At 40.8% G+C, this 24,836-nt stretch overlaps 1 protein-coding gene across 5 annotated transcripts in view; it reads right to left on the minus strand.

Moving 5' to 3' along the window:
- Positions 1 to 19,999, minus strand: part of CDC42SE2 (CDC42 small effector 2) — a 104,148-nt gene extending 84,149 nt beyond the window's left edge. For 3 of the 5 annotated variants that reach the window (XM_064275505.1, XM_010590178.3, XM_023548504.2), the window contains exon 1: positions 19,887 to 19,999. The gene's annotated coding sequence lies outside the window, so the exon portion shown is untranslated. Of the gene's footprint in view, positions 1 to 19,338; positions 19,746 to 19,886 lie in introns of those variants that run through there. The other 2 variants (XM_064275506.1, XM_064275496.1) reach the window with 2 other exon arrangements.
- Between the last annotated feature and the right edge of the window lie 4,837 nt (positions 20,000 to 24,836).

A 24,836-nucleotide genomic window follows, 5' to 3' on the forward strand; every position in this document is an offset into this window, starting at 1 on the left:
CTACTATCTATACCTATCTACATGTAGGTAGAGAGATAGATACACAGAACAAAATGGTACATAAAGTATTTCTTCCTTAATCTATAGTCCACCAATCACTCTGTTTCCTACCTGTTATGGACTGAATTGTGTACCCCCAAAATATGTGTTGTAAATCCTAACTTCTTTGCCTGTTGTTGTAACCCCATCTGGGAATGGGTTGTCTTTGTTATGCTAGTGAGGCTTTCCCCAGAGCCTGCGTCCTGAATTCGGACTTATAGCCTCCTAAACTGTAAGAAAATTTCGGTTTGTTAAAGCTATCCACTTGTGGTATTTCTGTTATAGTAGCACTAGATAACTAAGGCACTACCCCAGAGATAATCATCACCAGTTCCTTACATATATTTCCATTGAGATTTCAAGCATTTATAAAATTTATACATATCATTTATAAAATTATGTTACACAATTATATATATTATGATACACATAAATGGCAGCATACTCTGTATACCATTCTGCAACTTGCTTTTATAACTTCACATGTCTTGGAGATTATTATATATAAGTATACGTAGGACTTCTTTTTTAAAAGCTGTACAGTATTCCACTACATAACCCAGATGACATAGATACATTATATTTAGCTCATCTCCTGCATATGGATATTTAGGTTGCTGCCAATATCTGCATCACAAAAAATGCTGTAATGACTATTTTTTTATCATCCTTACACTGAGCCCTTTCTTTGCCATCCTATTTATAACTGCAATCTTCTGTTCCCTATCTTGGCAGTCCCCATCTTCCTTTCATGCTTTATTTTTCCTCACAGCACTTTAAATTATCAGGCATTCTATGTATTTGACTCATCTACCTATCGCTTGCCTTCGCCAACTAGAATGTGGCTCCACGAAGAGGGGGATTCTGGGATCTTTAGTTCACAGCTCCATCTCCAGTGCCCAGGAGTGCCTAGTGCATAGCTAGGACTCAGTAACTATTTGTTCAGTAATGAATGTTCTGATTTAATCTAACAAAAGAGAAACATACATGATAATGCAGAGGTACACATAACTTCCCTCCAAGGTAAAATAAGTCACTATTTCCATAGAAAAAAAACTGGGCAGTAATTTGTCCTCTCTGTCTTATATTAATTTTCTATATTATGACATAAAAGCTTGTCATATTTTAGTTTGATTCAGATTGCTATAATCTGTGAACCCAAGACTGTCCCAATTTAATTCAGCCTGTCTACCCAAAGTTAATGTTCTGGGTCATTCTGGATATTAACCCAAATAGTGTACACTTAATTGAGTCTCTATCTTTGAATGCAGTGGCCCTCCTATACTGACAGTATCATTAAAAAACAACTGCCTTTGCATTGTCAGTTACCCAAAGAATGATCCGCTATGCCACTGTTGTTGTTGGTAGCTAGCCTCGAGTCAGACCCCCACCTCATGGCAACCTCCTGCACAAGTGAACAAAATGCTGCCAGGTGCTGTGCCATCCCCATGACTAGCTGCAGATCAGAATATCGTGATTTACATGGTTTTCATTGGCTGATTTTCAGAAGTAGATCATTAGGCCTTTCCTCCTAGTCCATCTTAGTCTGGAAGCTCTGCTGAAACCTGTTCAGCATCTTAGCAACACGAAAGCCTTCACCGCAGGTGGTGGCTGTGCGTGAGGTGCCTTAGCCAGGAATTGAACCCGGATATCCTCCCTGGAAGACAGGAATTCTATTACTGAACCATACTGCTAGGTGAATGCAGGTAGTGCTGACATCCCAACTTATGTTGGAAGAGCCAGTAAATGTTTAATTTGTCCCAGATGTCTTCATAAGGAGTTAAGATTAGTGGGAAGGCTGGGTCATTCTCTTGCCAATGGATCAGTCTGCATGTCATTGAGGCCCTAGCACACTGGAGCCTAAAAATAAAATGGTCATCGATAAACTGGTAAGAGGGGAACATATGTCATAGAGAAATCATAGTATCTGTTTAATTGTTCAATATTCAAATTAACAATTATGTATATTATTCAGTATAAAAATCCTCATTTTAAAGGAGGTTAATAATGAAGAGTTTATTCCAAGAGACCAAAACAGACTGTCTAGCCTACTAGACTGTGAGAAAATAAGATACTCCACTGGTCCTACCCCATCTGGAGCAAGGGAGAATGAAGAAAACCAAACACACAAGGGAAAGATTAGCCCAAAGGACTAATGGACCACAAGTACCTCAGTCTCCAACAGGCCAAGTCCAGCACAACTGGATGGTGCCTGGCTACCACCACCAACTGCTCTGACAGGAAACACAACAGAGGGTCCCAGACAGAGTCAGAGAAATGTGTAGAACAAACTTCTAACTCACAATAAAAGACAAGACTTACCGGTCTGGAGAAACCCCAAGTGGATGGTTTTAGCAAGAGTATGGCCCCTGGACACCCTTTTAACTCAGTACTGAAGTCACTCCTGAGGTTCACCCTTTGGCCAAAGATCAGACAGGCCCATAAAAGAAGACTAAATGGGCACATCAGCCCAGGGGCAAGAATGAGAAGGCAGGAGCAGACAAGAAAGGTGGTAATGGGAAACCCAAGGCTGAGAAGGGGAGAATGTTGACATGCCATGGGGTTGGCAACCAATGTAACAAAACAATATCTATGTTAATTGTTTAATGAGAAACTAATTTGCTCAGTAAAACTTCATCTAAAGTACAATACAAAAAAAGAAAGTTCCTGAAAAGTTAATGTGGAAGTTATGTAGTTTCCATTTCAAAGAATGCAATTTATTACAACTCTTAAAAAAAATTAGATGTCAGCTCTAAAATACATGAGGAAGTACATAATCTTTCAAAAAAAAAATCTTAGCATGTACATGAACATAAAATTATACAGATGAGTACTGAATAGCAGTGCTCAAAGAACTACAAAGGCAAGAGAATACAGCCAAACAATCCAAAAACCAAACCTGCTGCCATCAAGTCGATTCTGACTCACAGGGACCCTATAGGACAGACAACTGTCCCACAGGGTTTTCAAGGAATGGCTGGTGGATTCCAACTGCTGACCTTTTGGTTGCCATGAGTCGGAATCAACTCGACGGCAGCAGGTTTTTGGTTTTTGATTACTACTAAAGCTGAATAGTTTTTAAAACATTATTTTAGTCATATTTTTCTTTACCAAAAGGTCAGTTCTTACCATTTAAAACAGACATTTTTATGGATATTATAAACAACTGCTTCAATTTCTCAAGAAACTTGGAAATAGTTACTTTTTTAACACTTGGTCAGCAATTATTAAGTCATCCTAATTTAGTTTAACTTAGTTCTGTTTCAGCTACTAACCTTAAAGCTTTTCTTTAAGTCAGAATATCTTTTTAAAGACAGATAAAAGGATACTACAATATGAATCCACCTTGGTTTTACATATAGAAACTGCAATTCATTTCTAAATTAAATGTCCTAGCGGTTACCTCAGATATTTTAAAACAATATGGTGTAACAGAAAGGGCACAGAAACATTTATTTACACCTTCTATAAGCCAAGTGGAGCCCTGGTGGCACAGTGGCTAAGAGCTACAGCTACTAACCAAAAGGTCAGCAGTTCAAATCTACGAGCTCCTCCTTGGAAACGCTATGGGGCAGTTCTACTCTGTCCTACAGGGTCACTATGAGTAGGAATCAACTCAACGGCAAGGGGTTTTGCTTTTTTTTTAATAAGCCAAGTGTTTTATGTGTTACCTCATTTAATCCTAACAAACCTATGACCCTCTGTCATGCACTGAACTGTGTCCCCCCAAAATTTGTGTCAAGTTGATTAGGCCATGATTCCCAGTATTGTGTGGTTGTCCTCCATTTTGTGATTTTCCTATGTGTTATAAATCATAATCTCTGTCTATGGTTAAAGAGGATTAGGGTGGGATGTAACGCCCTTGCTCAGGTCACATTCCTGATCCAATGCAAAGGCAGTTCCCCTGGGGTGTGGCCTGCACTACCTTTTATCTTCGAAGAGATAAAAGGGAAGCAAGCAGAGAGTTGGTGGACTTCATACCAAGAAAGCTGCGCTTGGGAGCAGACCGTGTTGTTTGGACCTGGGGTTCCTGCATGTAGAAGCTTCTGGTCCAGGGCAAGATTGATGACAAGGACCTTCCTCTAGAGCTGACACAGAAAAAGCCTTCCCCTGGAGCTGACGCCCTGAATTTGGACTTCTAGCCTACTAGATTGTGAGAAAATAAAATTCTCTTTGCTAAAACCATCCACTTGTGGTATTTCTGTTATGGCAGCACTAGATAACTGAGATACCCTCTCATAACAGAGAATGAAAATGAAAAATACTGAGGATAAGAGCTTCCCTAAAGTCATGCAGCAAATATGTGGCAAAGCTAGAGATTAAACTGGGGTGTGACTAATTCCAAAGTCCATATTCCTTCTGCCACTTTACAGTGCTTCCCAAGTTCACTGACACTGGAAATTAGACAGACAAGACTTCGAACGACAGTTCCGCCATTTCCCATCTGTGCAATTTTCTAACTTCTTTACAGTCTGTATGTGTCTTTTTTATAAAAAAAAAAAAAAAGTCACATATCACAAAACCGAGTCCCTTGGGAGCACAAACGGTTAAGAGTTCTGTTACTAACTAAAAGATTGGCAGTTCATACTTTAGGTGAAGGGAAGGACAATACTCAATACAGGGAAGGTCTGCTCAACTGGACTGGACCAAAAGCAAAGAAGTTTCCAGGATAAACTGAATGCTTCGAAGGTCAGCAGAGCAAGGGAGGGGGTTTGGGGACTATGGCTTAAGGGGACTTCTAAGTTAATTGGCAAAATAAATTGTATTAAGAAAACATTCTGCATCCCACTTTGAAGTGTGGTGTCTGGCATCTTAAATGCTAGCAAGCAGCCATCTAAGATGCATCAATTGGCCTCAACCCACCTGGATCAAAGGAGAATGAAGAACACCAAGGTCACACAATAACTATGAGCCCAAGAGAGAGAAAGGGCCACATGAACTAGAGACTTACACCATCCTGAGACCAGAAGAACTAGATGGTGCCCGGCCACAATCCATGACTGCCCTGACAGGGAGCACAACAGAGAACCCCTGAGGGAGCAGGAGATCAGTGGGATGCAGACCCCAAATTCTCATAAAAAGACCAGACTTAATGGTCTGACTGAAACTAGAAGAATCCCAGCAGTCATGGTCCCCAAACCTTCTGTAGGCACAGGACAGAAACCATTCCTGAAGACAATTCATCAGACATGGAAGGGACTGGACAATGGATCAGAGAGAGATGCTGATGAAGAGTGAGCTACTTGTATCAGGTGGACACTTGAGACTGTGTTGGCATCTCCTGTCTGGAAGGGAGATGAGAGGGTAGAGGGGGTTAGAAACTGGCAAAACGGTCACGAAAGGAGAGACTGGAAGGAGGGGGCGGGCTGACTCATTAGGGAGAGAGTAAATGGAAGTATATAGTAAGGTGTATGTAAGTTTATATGTGACAGACTGACTTGATTCACATAAACTTTCACTTAAAGCACAATAAAAACTATTTTAAAATAAAATAAAAAGAAACTAGAACGCAAAAAAAAAAAAAGATTGGCAGTTCAAATTCATCCAGAGGTGCCTTGGAAGAAAGATCACAGCCACTGAAAACCCATGGAGCACAGCTCTACTCTGAAACACACGAGGTCACCATGAATCAGAACCAACTCAACAGCAACTGTTTTTGTTTTTTTAGTCAGAAAATGGGGATGGCATGCGGGGGTGGGGTGGGGGTGTTCAGTGGCAAAATTCTTACCTTCCATGTTGGAGACTCAGGTTCAATTCCCAGGCAAGGTACCTCATGTGCAGCCACCACCTGTCAGTGGAGGCTTGGGTGTTCCTATGATGCTGAACAGGTTTCAACAGAGCTTCCAGGCTAAGACGGACTAGGAAGAAAGGCCTAGTGACCTACTTCAAAAATCAGCCAATGGAAACCCTGCAGATCACAACTATCCCAACTGCAACCTAGCATAGAAATGGCATAGGACGATGCAGCATTCTGTTCAGCTGTGCACAGGGTCACCTTTAGTTGGGGGCTGACTTGACGGCAGCTAACAACAACATTCACAAAATAAATATAAAAATGGGAGGATAAAAATTCACCCTGAAATAAAACTTAAAAAAAGAATAACCAATTTTTTTAACAGTAAAGTGTACTTAATAATCTAAATACTTTTCTTGAATTTATCTCAAGCTTCACTTTACCTTCCAACAAGCAGAGGCCCAAACACGTAGTCATGATGTGAAAAACATTTTACAAAGTTCACTTCTCAGAAGAAAAGGCCACATAAACTACAGTGCTTTCTATACTTCTTTACCATAGAAGAAATGTTTTTAGCAATGTATTCACCATCTGGGAAGTATCATTGTGGGATAGGAGAAATACTGACTTTAGCTACTTAAGAAAAGAGAGACTATGAAAGCTTGTGAGCAAGCAGTAATACAACACAGAAAAGAACAAGGTCAAGAATAACAAAAACAAGGCAAGAAATCAGCTTCTACTCTGTCCCAGGTAATCCATACTACTGTGGTAAATGAAAAATCACTTAAACCAGGCGATCTTTAAAGGATACTTGGTTAGCTTTAAAAATTGCTACTCTAAGATCCGGAAACTAGATTGGACAAGATTGGAACTGGTAATTTTCCAAAGGATGCATTGTTGCCTTTATTGACGTCGAGTCGATTCCAATTCATGGTGACCACATGTGTGCAGAGCAGAACTGCCCATAGGGTTTTCAATGCTGTGACCTTTCGGAAGCAGATCGCCAGGCCAGTCTGCCAAGGCACCTCTGAGCGGGTTCAGACCGCATCTTTTGGCTAGTAGTGAGTGCTCAATCGTTTGCTCAACCCAGGGATTCCTTACACCAATATATATTAATGATTCTTCCACGTGTATTTTCATATTCATGAAAGAAAACAAATAAAACATTAATGAAAGAATGCTAAGATTTTCTATGCCCAAGAACTTCCTTAACTCCTCATAAACCGACTGCCATCGAGTTGATCATAGTGATCCTATAGGACAGAGTAGAACTGTCCCATAGGGCTTCCAAGAGTGTAAATCTTTACGGAAAGCAGACTGCCACATCTTTCTACCCTGGAGCAGCTGGTGGGTTCAAATCACTGACCTTTTTGTTAGCAATCTAGTGCCTTAACCACTGCACCACCAAGACTCTTTCTCAGCTCCTCATATTAACACAAAAGAAGTGTAGCAATATCTAATGAAACTGTCATAATATGAATAGAGATTAATGCCTCCAATGAATCATATTTTTCTTCTAAATTTATTTTAACATTAAGGCATCAGTAGGACTTGGGTCAGACAAAAAAAGAACTTATCCACAGGCCCATATTTTACCCTAGGGCTATTATTAAAACAATTCTGCTGTATGTAGAATCATGCATTGTTTTCTTTAGCAATACAATCAGGCTATTGTGCAACTCTGGGAAAAGGGCTCTTAAGAAAAAAAATTACTGCTGAAGTAATTTTTGTCTCGCGGTGACTTACCACATTCTACTCTCCATAAACACCACTGTTTTTAAACACAACTTTTACTTACAGCTTTATACTTTATCAAACAAAATTTTCACTTTCCAATAAAACCCTTTTCAAATTAAAGCAATACTTTTAGGATCACATTATTTGTTAAAGTAAGATGTTATAAAACAGTTTGTGTATCTTACTTCAGTGGAAGAACATATATTCATTTATTTTCTGGAAAGACACTCAGAGGTGGAATTATTGATATGTTTTTTATTCTTTAGCTTATATGTACTTCTGATTTTTTTTTACATTTAACACATTTTTTTTTAGCACTTATGCATGAAAGTTAAAGGATAAGAAACCTAGGTGCCGTATTTTCAATTTAATTCACCAGTCTAAATTCACTTATCCAGAGTTAACATAAACTCTGCTCAAAAAATGCTAGTGAAATAGCCTGAGCCAACAAAGTTCAAGTTTTAAAAAATAAATTGGTGCCTAAAAGAAAGAAAAGAAGTCCTGGTGTTACAGCTGCTAACTAAAAGGTCAGCGGTTTGAAGCCACCTCATCCACCAGCCGCTCTAGGGGGAGAAAGATGTGGCATGGCAGTCTGCGTCCATAAAGATTTACAGCCTTGGAAACCTTATGGGGCAGTTCTACTCTATCCTATTGGGTCACTGTGAGTCAGAATCAACTGGATGTCAGTGGGTTAAAAGAAAAGTAACTGCTGGGGAGGAGAGAGGAGAGAGGCTTAAAATTTCCAGGGATCATAGAAAGGACTATAGGAAAAACTATTAAAATTTGAGACTGAATTATTTCACATGATTTAGAGACACTGATACATAGAAGAAATCACAGTAGCAGGTAGGAAGTAAATGATTACAAAAAGCAGGTCAGCACTTAAAAAAAAAAGTTGCCATCAAGTCAATTCCGTCTCACAGAAAGTCCATGTGTACAGGAGCAGAACTGTGTTCTGTAGGGTTTTCCATGGCTGATTTTTAGGAAGCAGATCACCAGGCCTTTCTTTCAAGGCACCTCTGAGTGGACTCAACCATTTGCACCACCCAGGACTTAGGGGGTGATAATGGGCAAAAGAAAAGAAAAAAAATGATTGATATCCTCAGCCAGAAAAACAAGCAAGCAAACAAAGCTGAACTTAAACATGTTTATGTAAATCGTTCTGAAAAATCAAATGAACAAAAAAGATGATATATATAACTCAAACTAAATCAGCTTGCTCACTTTCCCAGAAAAGATACACTGTTCAATGGGCTTGGTTCTCAGTAACAAATACAAGAACACTCTCACAGCCATCTCAGATCTTTTTCATCTGCTTTGGAACAAAGTATATAGTTACGTAGCATACAAACATATAAACAGCCAATTATTACACATTACATAAATCTAAGAGTAATCGTGGGATGTAAAAAGAACTCACATTTGAAAAAGAAACAAGGTAAAGCACTGAAGTAATTTCACTGACTCCCATGAAAAAATTATCTTTAAACCAAAATAAGTGACTCTGCTGGGTTAAACCATAAGAAATCACCAATATTCAAGTACGTCTGATCTATAAAACAGCATCTTCATATGGTTCCACCCAGTGGTCTTCTGATAAATATTTAACAACTAGCTCTTTGGCTCTACAGAAAAAACGGCCCCGATTTGTAGAACTTGCCAATTTCCATGGTGTAAGTACTCCCACCAGGGCCAGTTTCAAACTACCAACCCGGTTATCACTGAACAGGAGTTGGAAAGAGATGTGCACAATTGGCTAGCCAGCTCCAGTGCACCAACACTCTGGTCTAAGGATCGTCCAAAGAAGTTTCCAAGTTTTCTCATCCTTTTCTCAAACAGGCTTCTTGTCTAAATAATTCAGCTTCCTACTTCCCCAGGCTAGAAGAAATGCCCTTTTGTCACTTTAAAATACAGAACACTAAAATCCACCACAAGAAAGAGCAGATGAGATTGGTACCTGGTTTCACTCATCCTTGTTTTGTTCTGGGCATTGTGGACAGCAGGGGACAAGACAAGGGAGATCCCTGCTCTTAGAAAGGTTATCATCTATTTGGGAACACCGTAAAAAATTAAAAAATACATAATTTCAAAGAAGGATCAATGCTACGAAGAAAACAAAATAGCGATGGGCTACTTCAAACTGAGCGGTGAGGAAATGAGGAAGTGATATTTAAGCTGAGGCCTGAAAGGAATGAAGGGGCCAGACTTGCGAAGATCTGGGGAAGACCATTTCAGAAGAAACAACTCATATAAGGCAAGAACTAGCACGACATGCTTCACAAGCTGAACAGATTAATGTGGCTGGAGTGCAGTGAGCAAGGTGAGAGCAGCCTGAGAGGTTTTCAGGGCCAAATTACATAGTCGACGCCTTCTGGGTGAGGACAAATTATTTCAGATGGCCTGTAAATAAACTCTAAATCAGTTAAAATAGTCACGTATTTTAATAGGAAAGACAAATATCAAATTTGATTTTACAAATACTTATTGCTTAGGAGTTTAAACTGCCTTTGCACATTAGAAAAACTGTAAAGATACACACACACCCCATGTCCTTATGGCCATGAAAATTAAGTCCATGCTGATGGCAACATGCAAGTCCATAAGACAAGTCAATAAACATGAATTATTGTGTTTTACACAAAAACAAAAATAAATTTAGACTGTTTATAGAGAATAATTTGTACTTACACATACAAAATTATCTATGCATTCATCGGGAACTTCTAAGCCACCTATCTCCATACTTTATTTAAAAGATTTTTTTTTGTAAATGAACCAACAGGAAATGAGATCTACAGTGCAGGGAAAAAAGGTTTTGAAAAAGTGACAAAAATCTTGTCTCAGCATAATGAAATACTGCAAATTTGCATATAATTAATTTTCCTTACATTCTCATTTCCCACCTAAATATCAGCTAAATTGCATCTTAGAAAAGTGTATCTAAGTATATACGAGCATTTTTCATATAAGAATACAAACATTTACATGCACATAATGAATTCAATAGTCACATACATTATTATAGATAGCAGCCAGCTCACATGGAAATATAATAAATGTCTTTAAAAGCCCCCTCTCGTGAGGGCGAAGCAAATGGGCAGTGGAGTACCGAGACGGTACGGCAGACTAAGAAACTTTTATATACTGATATCCCTCCCTAAAACTATGAGATTTCTGTTTAAGTTTTCTACAAAAAAAGTAAGAAATACTCAGAAAACAGGTGAAATACTTTCTTGGTAGTAGTAATTGCATTTCTTTAACAAAAGAAGCTTAGCATTAATAGAAAAGCAACTAAGTTTTGGCTCCCAATGTCATTTGAGTCCATAGCCCTGGTAAAATAAAACCAAAAAGCCAAACCCAGTGCCGTCGAGTCAATTCTGACTTATAGCGACCCTACAGGATAGAGTAGAACTGCCCCATAGAGTTTCCAAAGAGCGCCTGGCAGATTCAAACTGCCGACCCTTTGGTTAGCAGCCGTAGCACTTAACCACTATGCCACCAGGGTTTCCTGGTAAAAGAAAAGTATGATATGTTCCAACTTGAAGTGTGTAAGTTCTTGTAAATCGCCAACTTAGAGTTCAAGAAACATAACGAAACAATTTTACTGTGTATTTTCACTTTCCACACACAAAAACTGATGTGAAATTTACCTTTTCCTCTTGCATCCAAATTTATTTTACTGGAGCTGTTACCAGGGACATGCATTAGTTAACAAGACAAAGAGTCATTCGTTCAGTGTTTATTGAGTTCCCCCTCACATGCCAGACACTGTTTTGAATATTGAGGGTTCTACAGTGAATAGACAAACTTCCTTCCGTAAAAGCACTGAGGCAAAACTGTGCTTGGCAGGTTCAAGAAATTTCACAGAAGCCTATGTGGCTAGAGTGGAGTAAGCCAAGGGGCAGGTGGGAGGAATGTGAAATCAGAAAGGCAGGTGGCACAGGTCACGCCTTATAGGCATTCTAAATCTTCTGGCTTTTACCCTAAATGATATGGAAAACCACTGAGGTTTTTGAACACAGGAGTAAAATACAGATAGTCCCCAACTTGCGATATATTCGAGTTATGACAAACCACATTTACAACTGAAACTGCCTGTTTTTGTTTTTTTGGTACACTTTATCATTAGTAGTACGTACTACATACAACATTACAGCTGTAATTTGCTGATGTTATCACTCATGATATCAGATGTAGTGTTTCCAACCCCCCAAAACAAACGAAAATCTGTTTTATAAAGATACTGATAATAAAAGGCAATAACAATGAAAAATTTTAAAAATGAGGTATTCAACTTATGTCTGAACCTACTTAAATGATGGCTGGAATGGAACCCCATCATACATCAGGGACTACCTGTAGTTGGACTTTAATTTTAAAAGGATCACCCTAGTTGCTGTGTTGAGAATACAAAAGCGCCAGAGCAACAGGGAGATCAGAAGACAGACTACTGATACGGTCCAGGTAAGAGATGATGGTTGCTTAGAGGCAGCACCAGCAGTTGAACAAAGCAGGCTGTGGTTACATTTATTTGTAAATAGATTTTAAGGCAGACTAAGGACATATTTTCACGATACATTAAATTGGACTAGATGTGGGGGCATGAGAGAGAGAGAGAGAAGTTAAGAATGCCTACAAAGTTTTCAGCCAGGGAAACTGAAAGATGAATCTGACATTTAATGACATTAGGAAGACCGGGATAGGAGCAATTATAGAGCGGCAGGGTGGAAGGAAGCAGGAGGACGTGCAGTCAGTTTTGAACATGTTAAGTTTGGGATGTCCACAAGGTATCTAATTGGAAATGTTGAGCAGGCAGTTGGTTGGTTATACAAGTTTGGAGGTCTGGAAAGAGATCCAGGCTGAAAATAAAATTTTTAGCTAAAAATACACGGTATTTCTAGCTAGAAGATGGGATGACATCACCAGGGACTAAGCATAAATAAAGAAGAGCTCTAAACATAGAGCCCTGAGGCACTGCCTCATTGTTTAGAAGTTGAGGCAATGAAAAGAACCAGGAAAAGAAAATGCAAAGTAGTAGTAGTAGTGTTCCAGGAGCAAAGTGAAGAAAGGCTTCAAAGAAGAGCAAAGTATCACCCGTTCAAATGATGCTGCTGTTAGGTCCAGTGAGATTGGGTTTGAGATCTAGGGAATTTATCACCAAGGAGGTCACTAGTAACCTGACAGAACGGAAGAGAAAAAACCTGATTGGTGTGGATGCAGACAGACAGGGATTACTGGTAACTACAAATATCAACAACTCTTTTGGAGAACAGTAGTTGAAGAAAGACACTGTGCTAGGGTAAATTTGTTTTTAAAGATGGGAGATATTCCAGCATATCTATGCGTTGATGGAGCCCTGGTGGCACCAAAAGGTCAGCAGTTGCAATCCTTGGAAACCCTATGGGGTAGGAATGAACTAGCATAGCGCATAGGGTTGTTATATGCTGAGAGGATAATCCAGGAGAAATAGGAAACACTGACGATGCAGATCATTTGCAGGACAAAGGAGATAAATACTGATGCAGTGCCATGTCCTCGATAGGAGATTCAAGGGCAAGAGTGGAGGTGATGGCCACAGACAGAAAGACAGAGTAACGGTATAGATGCAAGTAAGCCGGTAGACATGAAAATGGAGCACGTAACAGCTTTCTTCTGATTGCTTTCGTTTTTAATATACAGGAAACAAGGTCATCGGTTGAAAATGAAAAAGAGAAAAGAGGTGCTAGTGATCTGAGAAGGGAGCCATAAAAGAGACATTCAGGGGAGTGAGAGAGTGAGTGATTCAAGCAGGGAAATGTACTAGAATTATAGGGCTGTGGGCATCACTAAGGGCCCTCTTGAGGTCAAGAAATTTAAAGAGACCAGATCAACAGGGTTGTGTATTTTCCTCAAGGCATGCTCAACTGCCCAGGTGCTGCAGGGATAGAGAACCGGATAAACCAGAGTTGGGGGTTTTGCTTGGTGACTACAAAGAAGGCAGGAGAGCTCCAATGGAACTGAAGGTGTATGCAAGGGAGAAATTAGGGGAACTCAGGGTATGCACAAGAGAGAAATCACAATGGTAGAGCATGGAGTCACAACAGGGTAAATATTCAAATGAAGACATGAGAAAGGGGAACCTAGGACAGTAAAAAGGTGGTAGCAACAATGGACTGTAGGTCCCAATCAGACTGAACTACTGTTGCAGTGGGGGTACCTGACAGCAAGGAGCTGGAAAGATAGAGTGCTGAGGCCCCAGTGTGATGCTTGAAACTGCATCTTAGGAAGTAATCTCAATAAAGTATGGGCAAGTCTGGTTAAAATGTTATGCTGTTAACTGCCACTGAGTTGGCCCCTGACTCACTGTGACACCAGGCACAACAGAATGAAATGCTGCCCAGGCCTGTGCGATCCCCGAAGCAGGCTGCAGACAGGACCATTGTAATCCATAGGGTTTTTACTGATTTTCAGGAGATTGACAGGCCTTTCTTCCTAGTCCACCTTAGTCTGGAAGCTCTGCCGAAACTGTTCAGCATCATGGCAACAGGCAAGCCTCCACTGACAGACAGGTCGTGGTTGAACATGAGGTGCACTAGATGGGAATCAAACACAGGTCTCCCATATGGAAGGTGAGAATTCTACCACTGAGCCATCACTGCCCCCTAAAATGTTATACGACTACTCTAACATTAAAGTACAATGCCTTGCTGGGCAAAATAAGTCTGCAGAAGAAGGAACAAGGAAGGCTAGGGGACTGGAGTCAGAGGAGAATTGTATCACAGGTATTGTAGGTGGAGTTTCCCAGCCATGGAATCTTGAAGGAGATCATTCCCAGCACTCCTGGAGAAAGTCAAGTTGGTGAACAACCTACACAACTTAGAAGGCATGAATGCTAAATCACACAACAGAACAAGCCCCATTAGAACAGTACCCCTTCCCCTTACCTCCATCCCCAATGAGCTGGACCCTAGACAGGTGAGGGCAGCACATTGGAGAAGAGCTGGCAAAGTGAAAAGAGAAGTCTACTAGGTCTCATGCTCCAAAACAGGCTTCTAGGTCTGAAGTGGTTCTGAGCTAAGGAAGGCAAGTTCTAAACTGTGTAAGTCTGGACGCTGGTTATTATACTGAGATGAACCTTCTAATGGCTAAGATAGAAGTATTTTAGTGCCAAGTGACCAGAAGACATTTTATTACCTAAAAGGGACTGAAACACTACCTGATCTTTCTAAAAGCTCAGCCAGAGGCGGAGAAAGACATAATTTACAGGGAGGGTTTGAAGGCACAGACAGAAGAACGTTGTTTTCTGATTAAACCTTATCAAGTCCCATCCAATCAACATACCAATTCCACAAATACCCATGGGTTCCCGCTCTGTATAAACTGCAAAACATACCAATGCTGGATGTAGTAAAAATTCATTTTTGCTTTACTAAGCAAAAAGTCAAAGTAGATCTATTGAGTCAAATAAAACAAAAATGATTTTGTTTTCAGTACGAGATGTTTATAAAAATTCCACCATGAAGATTTCATCAGAAATCTTAGTATGAATTTCTAAGTGAGTAAGCAACAAAATGAAAATATCAATGTTTACCATTTAGTCATTTTCAAAGGTATCTAGATTTAACATGTAGTTATCTAATGCTTTCCAGGCAAAAGAGGGAGCTTGTTTTACAATAATCCATTTTGACTACAATACATTTACAGGTATTTTACAGTGTCATGATCAAGGCAACTTATTACCAAGTTCTTTTTGGTATTTCAGTTTAGGAACTCCCTTTGGAGGGGGCCAGGGGGTGGGGGTGGGAGGGTCCCCAGAGCAGTTTGGCTGAATTCAGTTCTGTTCATTATTTGTGTTATAGAAAGGTTCAAGCATACTTAAGCTTTGAACTGAGACAGCAAGATGGATAAAGTTAATTATTAATAAGCTAAATTCCAAGTTCCTCCAGGTAGTATAAAAGAAAAAAAAAAAAAAATCAGAGAAATACCCATACCTAACTAGCAAGTAAGTACAAAGGATAAGCAAGTATTTCAGTTTTTCTCAAGGATGCAGAGGATACCCATTAGGGCCCTCTTCTGAGACAGACCTACAACATTACTAACATGTATATTCAGTAAAATATTTCTTTCATGAGAAGTGAGATTAAGAATACTCTAACAGATCAAAACCAATATGTACTAATTTGCAACTGTGAGAAAAATCCTACAAAGTCTTAACAAAGTATCTCAGACTCTCATCTTAAAGCAAGTAAGAAACCTAAACACTTTAAAGATAAAAAGACAACTGGGACATAAAAACACGTATCATAGCAACCTATCCTAGAAAATAAATATGAAAAGATTGTAAAGCACGTTAGAAATGTTTCCTACAAATTTTAATTGATAAACCGTCATAATCCACACAGGCAAACTGTGGGCATAGCTGCAATATGCTCATCGGCAGCAGTCTTAATTCCTTTATTAATTATATTTGATAAAGCACTTTCTAAACCATTCTAAAAAGTCTTACCAAAAAATGACCCCCACACATACACACAGAATACCCTGGTGAAATGGGAGAAAACACCAGTATTTCAAATATCTCAACAATTATAAAATGGGTTAATTTCGGAATTTACTTAGCCTCAAACATGAACTACCCCAAGGTAGCACAAATACAGTACTTTGAAAACAGTTACAGTTTATTTTTAAGGTATAAAAAATAGTCATTATGGGTTTTTATTTCTTGGAAAAATTATTTAAACATGTGTCAATGTCGTTGATTGTCAAGAATTCCAGTTAAGTTCTGATCGAAGTCAAATATGCCAAGCACTTTTTATTGAACATATCATGGCTTGCTTACATGGTTCTTTATCATCACTATTATCATTTGTTGTTGTTGTTAGTTGCCTGGAGTCAATTCTGACTCATGGCGACCTCTATTCACTATTGGGTAAACATCAGACCAACATCAACACCAGACTGTCGATATATTCTCAAGTAACCCTTCCTACAAGAACTAAACATTTAAAGAAAAACTATCACAACTCTACCACTAAAATTTGAAGGGTTACTTTCCTTATGATTCCGAAAACGACAGCCCTAAAAAGCTAATAGCCAGTAACTCTAAAATCCAAGTTCTATTTGAATGTACAGATGATCTTTAACAGTGTTTAAAATGTTACGGCATGAGTAGGTCAAAAATGACCCGCCCCAAATCAAAAGCCAACTAAAACAATTATTGATGTACATTACTTTTAATGATCAAGACTGACTCTAACCCATTGCAGTCAAGTTGATTCTAACTCACAGCGACTCTGTAGGACAGAGTAGAACTGCCCCACAGCGTTTCTAAGGACAAGCTGGTAGATTCAAACTGCCAACCTTCTGAATAGCGGCCTAAGCTCTTAACTACTGCACCACCAGGGCTCCAGAGCATATTAATTTGGACTTCTTAAGAGCCCCAATAAAATAACGAAGGCCTGATGTTGTGGTTGTGTACCAATAAATCGATTCTGACTTGTAAGTGGTGCAAACAGTTTGTGCATGAGCCCTGGTGGTGCAGTGGTTAAATGACAGGTCAGCAGTTTGAACCCACCTCAGGAGAAAGATGTGGCCATCTACTTCCATAAACATTACAGCCTTGGAAACCCTAAGAGGCAGTTCTACTCTGTCCTATAGGGTCGCTAAGAGTCAGAATGACTCTATGGCAATGAGTTTTACTAACCTAAAGGTGGGCAGTTTGAACCTACACAGCACCACCTCGAAAGAAAGGCATGGTGATCTGCTTCCATTAAGATTAAACCCAAAAATCCATCGCCATCCTGTCAATTCCAACTCACAGCAATCCCACAGGGCAGAGGAGAACTGCCCTATAGGAATTTCAAGGCTATAAATCTGAAGCAGACTGCAAAATATTTGTCCTGTAAAGTGGCAGGTGGGTCTGAACTGCTGACTTTTCAGTTAGTAGCTGAGTATTTAACCACTGAGCCTCCAGGGCTCCCTTAAGATCCCTAAAAAAGCCCAAACCCACTGCCGTTGAGTCGATTCTGACTCATTTTGACCCTATACAACAGAGTAGAACTGCCCCATAGGGTTTCCAAGGGTTCGAACCACTGACCTTTTGGGTAGCAGCCAAGTGCTTAACCGCTGCGCCACCAGGGCTCCTCTCCAAGAAAACCTTATGGAGCAGTTCTATTCTGTAACACATGGGGTTTCCATGATCCGGAATCAAGTCGACAATAGTGGGTTTTATCGTTAATAATATGAAACAAGCATGAGAAATAAGACAGGCAGAGAAATACATGGGATAACCAGATCAGCATGTCTTCTAATGCTTCTAATGTTTTTTTCACATATACAAATAAGACAAAAATATGCAACACAACCTTATATTCAGAATCAATAAATGCAAAACTACAAATCAAATCCTGTTTAAGCAGTTTTATCAGTTATAATATAGGAAAAATCCAAACATGGAACCACAAATAGCCCTTAACCAATAACCATCCCTTTTTCAGCACTATCAAGTCAATACTGTATTTGTTTGTAAATGGTGAATAAAACATCAGAACAAAATCTCTGAAAAGGTGCCTTATTTAAAAACATTTCGTATAGAAAAGGAATCCATTGTTCCCCTTTGAGGGTTTTTCAAAATAGAAAATGTCACTTCAAAGATTATTTACATAAAATAGAACCAGAACAATACATTACTCTCCAACGAACACACTGTACCAAAGTCTTGTATGGGGAAGGGAGGCATTCAAACATTAGTTTGTTAAATTTCTTCCTTCATTTTAAAATGTATATAGATTTTTAATAAACTGACAATATGAAACCGTAACCCAATAATCCTCACCCTGTAAAGTTACTTATTAACCTTTAAATAGACTATTACGGATCTACACTTCCTGCAGGTCACCTGCCATCTTTCCCAGCTTATGGAGCCACTAGGGGTATAAACCAGTCTGTACTTTCAACACTGATAACAAACAACTTCACAATCGGTTTTTTAAAAAAGGATAATTGCGTTTCATTCCCCCCGTATACCTGGCATCCATCAAAGGTCCCAGTACACAGTAGGTGCTTAGTGAATATCTGCTGAGTAAATGATGAAGTTTAATTACATTAATGCATTTTTTTTTTTTAAGTTCAGAGTTCTCCCTTGCTCCTAAAGCAACTCACGGCCATGTCACAGTCCCTCAAAAGCACATAGAACTTCTTTATTTACAATGAAAGAGAAAGTTGGGTTTATGGAGTCTCAAAAGAACAAAATACAATCAAAGCACCTCTTCTTTATCTTTTCCATTCTTTTGAAAGAAAATAAAAAAGCTTATTTTTTTTAAAAAGTCTACCAACTTGTCTCAAAATGAAAAATTCCACGTTGAATGTATTTTTATACTGATAATATTAACAATAACTGGTTATTCATCAACAGTGTTGGGTAAAAACCAAAACCAAGCATATATAACCAAAACTACATGGCGTTTGCCAATGTTTCTTCTTTAACCGGAACCAAGAGGGTACGTGTCTAAATTTGACTCGAGATGAGACCAGCTTTGTCTAATTTTTCACGATTCATTCATTCATTCAACAAATATTTTACTGAGCATCTACTACATACATGCCAGGGCCTTGATACAAAACGTTTAAATTTTGTTTTTAACCGCATTATCACCACCAAATTCTCCTATAACAGCTTATTATTTAAAATAATAGCAGCTAAAGAGGAGTCCCAATGTTCTTTCATGTACCTATGAAGTCGGCCGAATGGGGTTCCTTTTCAGCGATTAATGCGGCATCAGCGAGCCGCTACCTACCACACCCGTTACCAAAAATCACAACCTAAGCCGCCAGCGCTGAGATAAAACAACCTGTAAGAGTAGCAGGAGCTCTTCCGAGGAGGTGGCCAGGGTTTCTCTCCGGGGGCCCCGGAAGAACCGCAGAGAGATCCGCGAACTAACGCGCCGAGTGCCTGGGGCAAGTGTGGGCTCCTGAGCCGAAGATGGGTCCCCACCGCTGCGAAACCTTCACCTGGAGGACCCCCGACCCTCACTGCGGGTCCCTCGCGCCACCCTCCCGACTTCTAGACCTGGAAAGTCGGGGGGAGGGGGGTTCTTCATTTCCATTTTACATCAGGCGGGCGGTTGGCTTCCCCAGCAGCCCGCCGGCCGTGCATTTTGAACTGATCATGTAACAATTTCTCAGACGGAACAGAAGAAAAACCAAAGGCAGGGTCCTCCAGAATGAGGACCTCGCCCAGACCTGAAAATGGAGCCGCAGGCTCAGCCCGGAGCCCGCAGCGTCGGGCAGGCAGGGCGGGCCGCGCTCGCCCGGGAGCCCTCAGGAGCGGGGGATAGGGTCGACCGACCCCAGCCCCAAGGGCCGCGGCGACGAGGCTGGGGGTCCGCGCTGCACTCACCGTCGCCTTTGTCTGAGCGGTCCGCTCCGGCCGCAGCCGCTCTCGGCGCCGGCTCCGCGGCTCCTACCGCCCCCACGCCCGCAACTGCGCTCCCCAGCGCGCACGCCGCTTCCTGGCCCCCTCCCTCGCCTCCCAGGCTCGCGCGCAGGCGGCGCGAGGGGCGGTGCGCGCTCAGAGAGCTGCAGGAGGGCCCGCGCCGCCGCGCAGCTGCCGCGGTCGCCGCGCCGGCCCCGCCCCCAGCCCCGCCCCGAAGACGGCCGGCGGACGGTGGACCCCGCCCGGGACCCCAGCGAGGCGCAGCGTCCCCGGGCGGCGCCGGTTGGGAAGCTGCTTCCCGAGTGCTCTGAGGGCGCCGAGCCGGGGCTGAAGACCGTGCAGGAAGGGACAAGCCGGGAAGATGGCGACCAGGACTGGGCGGGAGCGCGCAGGAACCCCTCCCCAACCCCGCCGAGTCGCGGGCCGTCGGCGAGCGTCCTGCCTCGGCTCCTAGAGCTGGGCCGCGGCGGCCCGCGCCCCCTCCACAGACGGCGCGGAGGAGCTGCGCCTGCGCGCGGCGCGGGCCCGGACTGGGACTGGAGAGCGAGGGTCGATCCTGAGCCGTCGGACAAGCGCCAGTCAGTTGAAGTTGGTAGCACTTGAGAGATCAGTGCACTGAAATCCTCAACCACCGCTTATCTTTCAGAGTCGTTACGTCCGTCGTTGTTAACTGGCTTGTAGCCGAGAACATCCACCTGGCACTGGCATATAAAGTGTATGAAAATTACTCATCCGCTGCACCCCTGTGACTCCTTCAGCTTATTTTACATGTTCAAGAAATCAGAAACAGTGTCCCTATATACCAGTCAACGCTCCGCCAAAATACCTACAAAACTTTATCATGTGATCAAAAGGATAGGAAAAGACCGCAGTACCACTTAAAGAAGTTTTCAGGCCTGCAGTAATTTCAATATAGTACGGTAATGCATGTCTTTCTTCCATCCCTGCTGATAGAAAGGTATCTTTCTAGTTGTTTAAAAACTTTTGGAATCATCCTTGGCTCCTTTCATTCTCTCATGTTCACGTCCAATCCGGAATTAGGTCAAGAAAATGTTCACGTCCAATCCTGAATTAGGTCAAGAAAGCCTTTTGGTTTTACCTTCAAAATAAATGCAGAATCAGACCACTTCTCATCGCTTGCGTTACTTCCATCATCTGTGGCCTCAATTGTATTTCAGTGGCCTCCTAACTGATCTCCCTACTCCCATCTTTGCCCACCATCAACACAACAGCCAGACTATCCTCTTACAAGGGAAGTCAGCTCATTTCTTATCTAATGAAAATCCTCCGATGGCTCACTATTTGATTCAGTGTTATACTGCAAAGCCGAAGTCTTTTAAATGGCCTACACGGCTCTTGGACTGTCCTTTTCTTTGTACCTCTCTGACTCTATCTAAAACCGCTAGTTGTTGCTTAAATATGCCAGACTCAGTCTTCGGGAAAACTATTCCCTCCGACCGGAACGTTCTTCCCCCAATGTCATCTTCACTTCCTTCAACTCCTTGCTGAAATCTCACCTTAGCAATGATGCTTGACCACAATATTTAATATTACAACTAACTCACTCCAACTCTCAATCCCTCCTGCCTTGCTCTTTTCCTTTTCTTTCTGTGGCACTTCACACCTTGCAACAATCATTATTATTTATTTATTTCGTATGTTTATCTTTCAGGTCTGTCTCCATCAATAGAGGTGTATAGCATGGTCCCTTTACGTATTTAGTTTTTCCTTTATGATTTGAAAACAACTTAAAGCTACAGATTATCCTTACAGTCTTTTTTTAACAAATTAAATAGACTTTGCTTTTATTTCCTTAAAAAAAAAAAACCTGATGATGTGTTTTGTCAATGTCAAATGTAGTTTGTAATTACAATAATACCAAATAATAAGTTGTATGGAGCCATTATTATGATGTGTCTGTACTGCCCTTAAAATTGTTACCAAGTAAAATCTTATCTCAAAGGATAGAAAAGAAGACACTGTTTATAATTCATTCACATAATGTACTTTGAAAATACTGATAAAGGTAAATGCAACTGTTACAAAAGAAACTGTTTTGCACGTTTACTGATCCATGAACAAAAAACAGTATCTGGACAAAATTAACATGGTATCCATAACATATGCAAACAACTAACACCCAAGGACAACAGCAAAGGACTTGTCGGTCTAACCAATTGCTAAGCACTGCTTATGAGTTCACATAGCAGCCACACTGGCCTGATTTTGCAATCTTTCATTTAGTTGGATAAAATTTCCTTTAGACTTTTAAAACAAATGGATTTTTCCTACAGATATTTTTTAATTGTTTTCCAAAATTTGGTAACAGTAATTTCTCGAGAACAGGCAAGGCTGTGTATGGAGTCAGTCTGGAGTTCAAATCCAAACTCTGCTGCATAATTACCTCGGTGACCATGGGCAAAGTTCTTGATCTTTCTAAACCTAATAGTGCCTACTTCCAAGGGCTGTTGTGAGAAATAAGCAGGAGAACTCCTGTAAAGTTCTTAGCCCTGGGCCTGGCACATGCTAAGTGCTTGGTAAATGCTAGCTATTATCGTTAGGCAAGCATGTAATTAAACTCATTGCTCTACACTTGGAATTCTGAGAATATGGCTCATAAAAGACGCAAACAGGACGGTTTGAGCTCTAATCAAGACAGTATAATACTGAATTAAATAAGCTTTTTTTCTCGTTAAGGGTACTAACATTTCTTCTAAGCAGCCCTGCTAGCGTAGTAGTTAAGCACAGAGCTGCTAAAATAAAGGTTCAAGTCCACCTAGAGGGTCCAAGGGAGAAAGACCTTGCCATCTGCTTCCATCAAGATTACAGCCTAGAAAACCCTCTGGGGCAGTTCTCCTCTGTCACAGGGGGTCGCTATGAGTTGAATATTGGCTCGAGGGCACTTAACACCAACCACAACATTTCTTCTACCATCACCAATGCCAGGCAGCGTTCTAAGCAACAAAGGACGCTTAGAGAAATGAGGCACGGACCTAGACTACTTTTACAGTTGAACCATAAGAGACATATATTTAGTACATAACTACTTTACTTTCAAAGTAGTATGACCATACTTCCTGAGCTGTCAGGGATACTTCTTTCCAGACTTTATAGTTATTTGTGCCCCTTTTCCTTGCATCAGTGCCCTGATGACAAATTGGTTAAGAGCTAGGGTGCTGTCATGGATTGAATTATGTCCCCTCAAAAAATGTGTGTATCAAGTTGGTTAGGCCATGATTCCCAATATTTTATGGTTGTCCTCCATTTTGTGATTGTAATTTTATGTTAAAGAGGATTAGGGTAGGATTGTAACACCCTTACTAGGTCACATCCCTGATCCTATGTAAAGGGAGTTTCCCTAGGCTGTGGTCTGCTCAACCTTTTATCTCTTAAGAGATAAAAGGAAAAGGAAGCTAGCAGAGAGTGCGGGCCTCATACCACAAGAAAGCAGTGCCAGGGAGCAGAGCATGTCCTTTGGACTAGGGGTCCCTGCACAGAGAAGCTCCTAGTCTGGGGGAAGATTGATGAGAAGCCTTCCCCTGGAGCTGACACTCTGAATTTGGACTTTTAGCTTACTTTACCCGGAGAAAATTAATTTCTCTTTGTTAAAACCATCCACTTGTGGTATTTCTGTTATAGCAGCACTAAGACGGGTGCTAATCAAAAGGTCAGCAGTTGAAATCCACCAGCCACTCCTTGGAAACCCTAAGGGGCAGTTCTATTCTGTCCTCCAGGGTTATTAGTTGGAATCAACTCAAAGGCAATGCGTTTGGTTTGGGTTTCATTGCAAAGGGTTTGCACTTGGCTATTAACTGAAAGGTGGGCAGCTTGAATCCACCCAGCAGTACTGTAGAAGAAAGGGCTGATGATCTAATTCCATAAGATTAGAGCCATTGAAAACCCTATGGAACACAGTTCTACTCTTACACACCTCGGTTCACCATGAGTTAGAATTGACTTGACAGCAGTGGATTTTGGTTTTTCGTTCTCAACAGTGTCCAGGTTTGGATGATAAATTATGTGGTGTGTGTAAACTACAAAAAAAAAAAAAAAAAAAATCAGTTGTCATCAAGTCAATTCTGACTCATACATAGTGACCCTATAGGACAGAGTAGAGCTGCCCCATATAGCTTCTAAGGAGTGGCTGGTGGATTCAAACTGCCAGGCTTTAGGTTGGCAGTAAACACTTAACCACTGTGCCACCAGGGCCCCAGTGTGTAAACTAGATGAGGAAAAAATTGAGATTCTAAGATAACCTTAAAAAACCAACAACTGTCAGCTCTAGCCTCTAACCTGATACAAGACAGACACGTAGACATAAAACGCTAGACCAGAAGCAAACTCTCAGAACAAAAGGAGACAGAGAGATCACATAAACTCACCGAACAATACCTCACAAAATCTGGATATGAGGATTCCAGCTTCTTAAAGTACATAGGGCAATTTTTGTAAGATCAACTCAATTCAATAGAAAAAACACGTTCTAAATAAAACTTACTAACTTGCCAGAGCTTCAGATGGAGGAATATTAGACCTTTTGACAAAACCTGAGCATCAAGAAAAATTTCTCCAAAGAAGAAAAACAACACAAATGAAAGCACATTTTCCCAAAATCGTCACTGAAATTCCAAATTACTTCTAGTATTTATTCAGTTTATAGGGTTTTAAAATATGAACCCCAAACCAGGGTCTTGGTAGCAGGGGGAAAAATCCAGGCTCATTTATCAAATATGTTAAGCTTTAATGTTAAAGCTTTTGGTTTCCTTCTTTTTGAACTTATTTTTTTCTGCTGGCTAGAGACCTAGGCTCTTATTTTAGACCTTTAATATACTAGTTCTTCCAATTGGAAAGTAAAGTGGCTACTGATGATTTTAATTTTAATGTTGTGATTATTGAGAAACTATATCTTAAAAA

Source organism: Loxodonta africana, chromosome 2, assembly GCF_030014295.1.
Source record: "Loxodonta africana isolate mLoxAfr1 chromosome 2, mLoxAfr1.hap2, whole genome shotgun sequence".
NCBI lineage: Eukaryota > Metazoa > Chordata > Mammalia > Proboscidea > Elephantidae > Loxodonta > Loxodonta africana.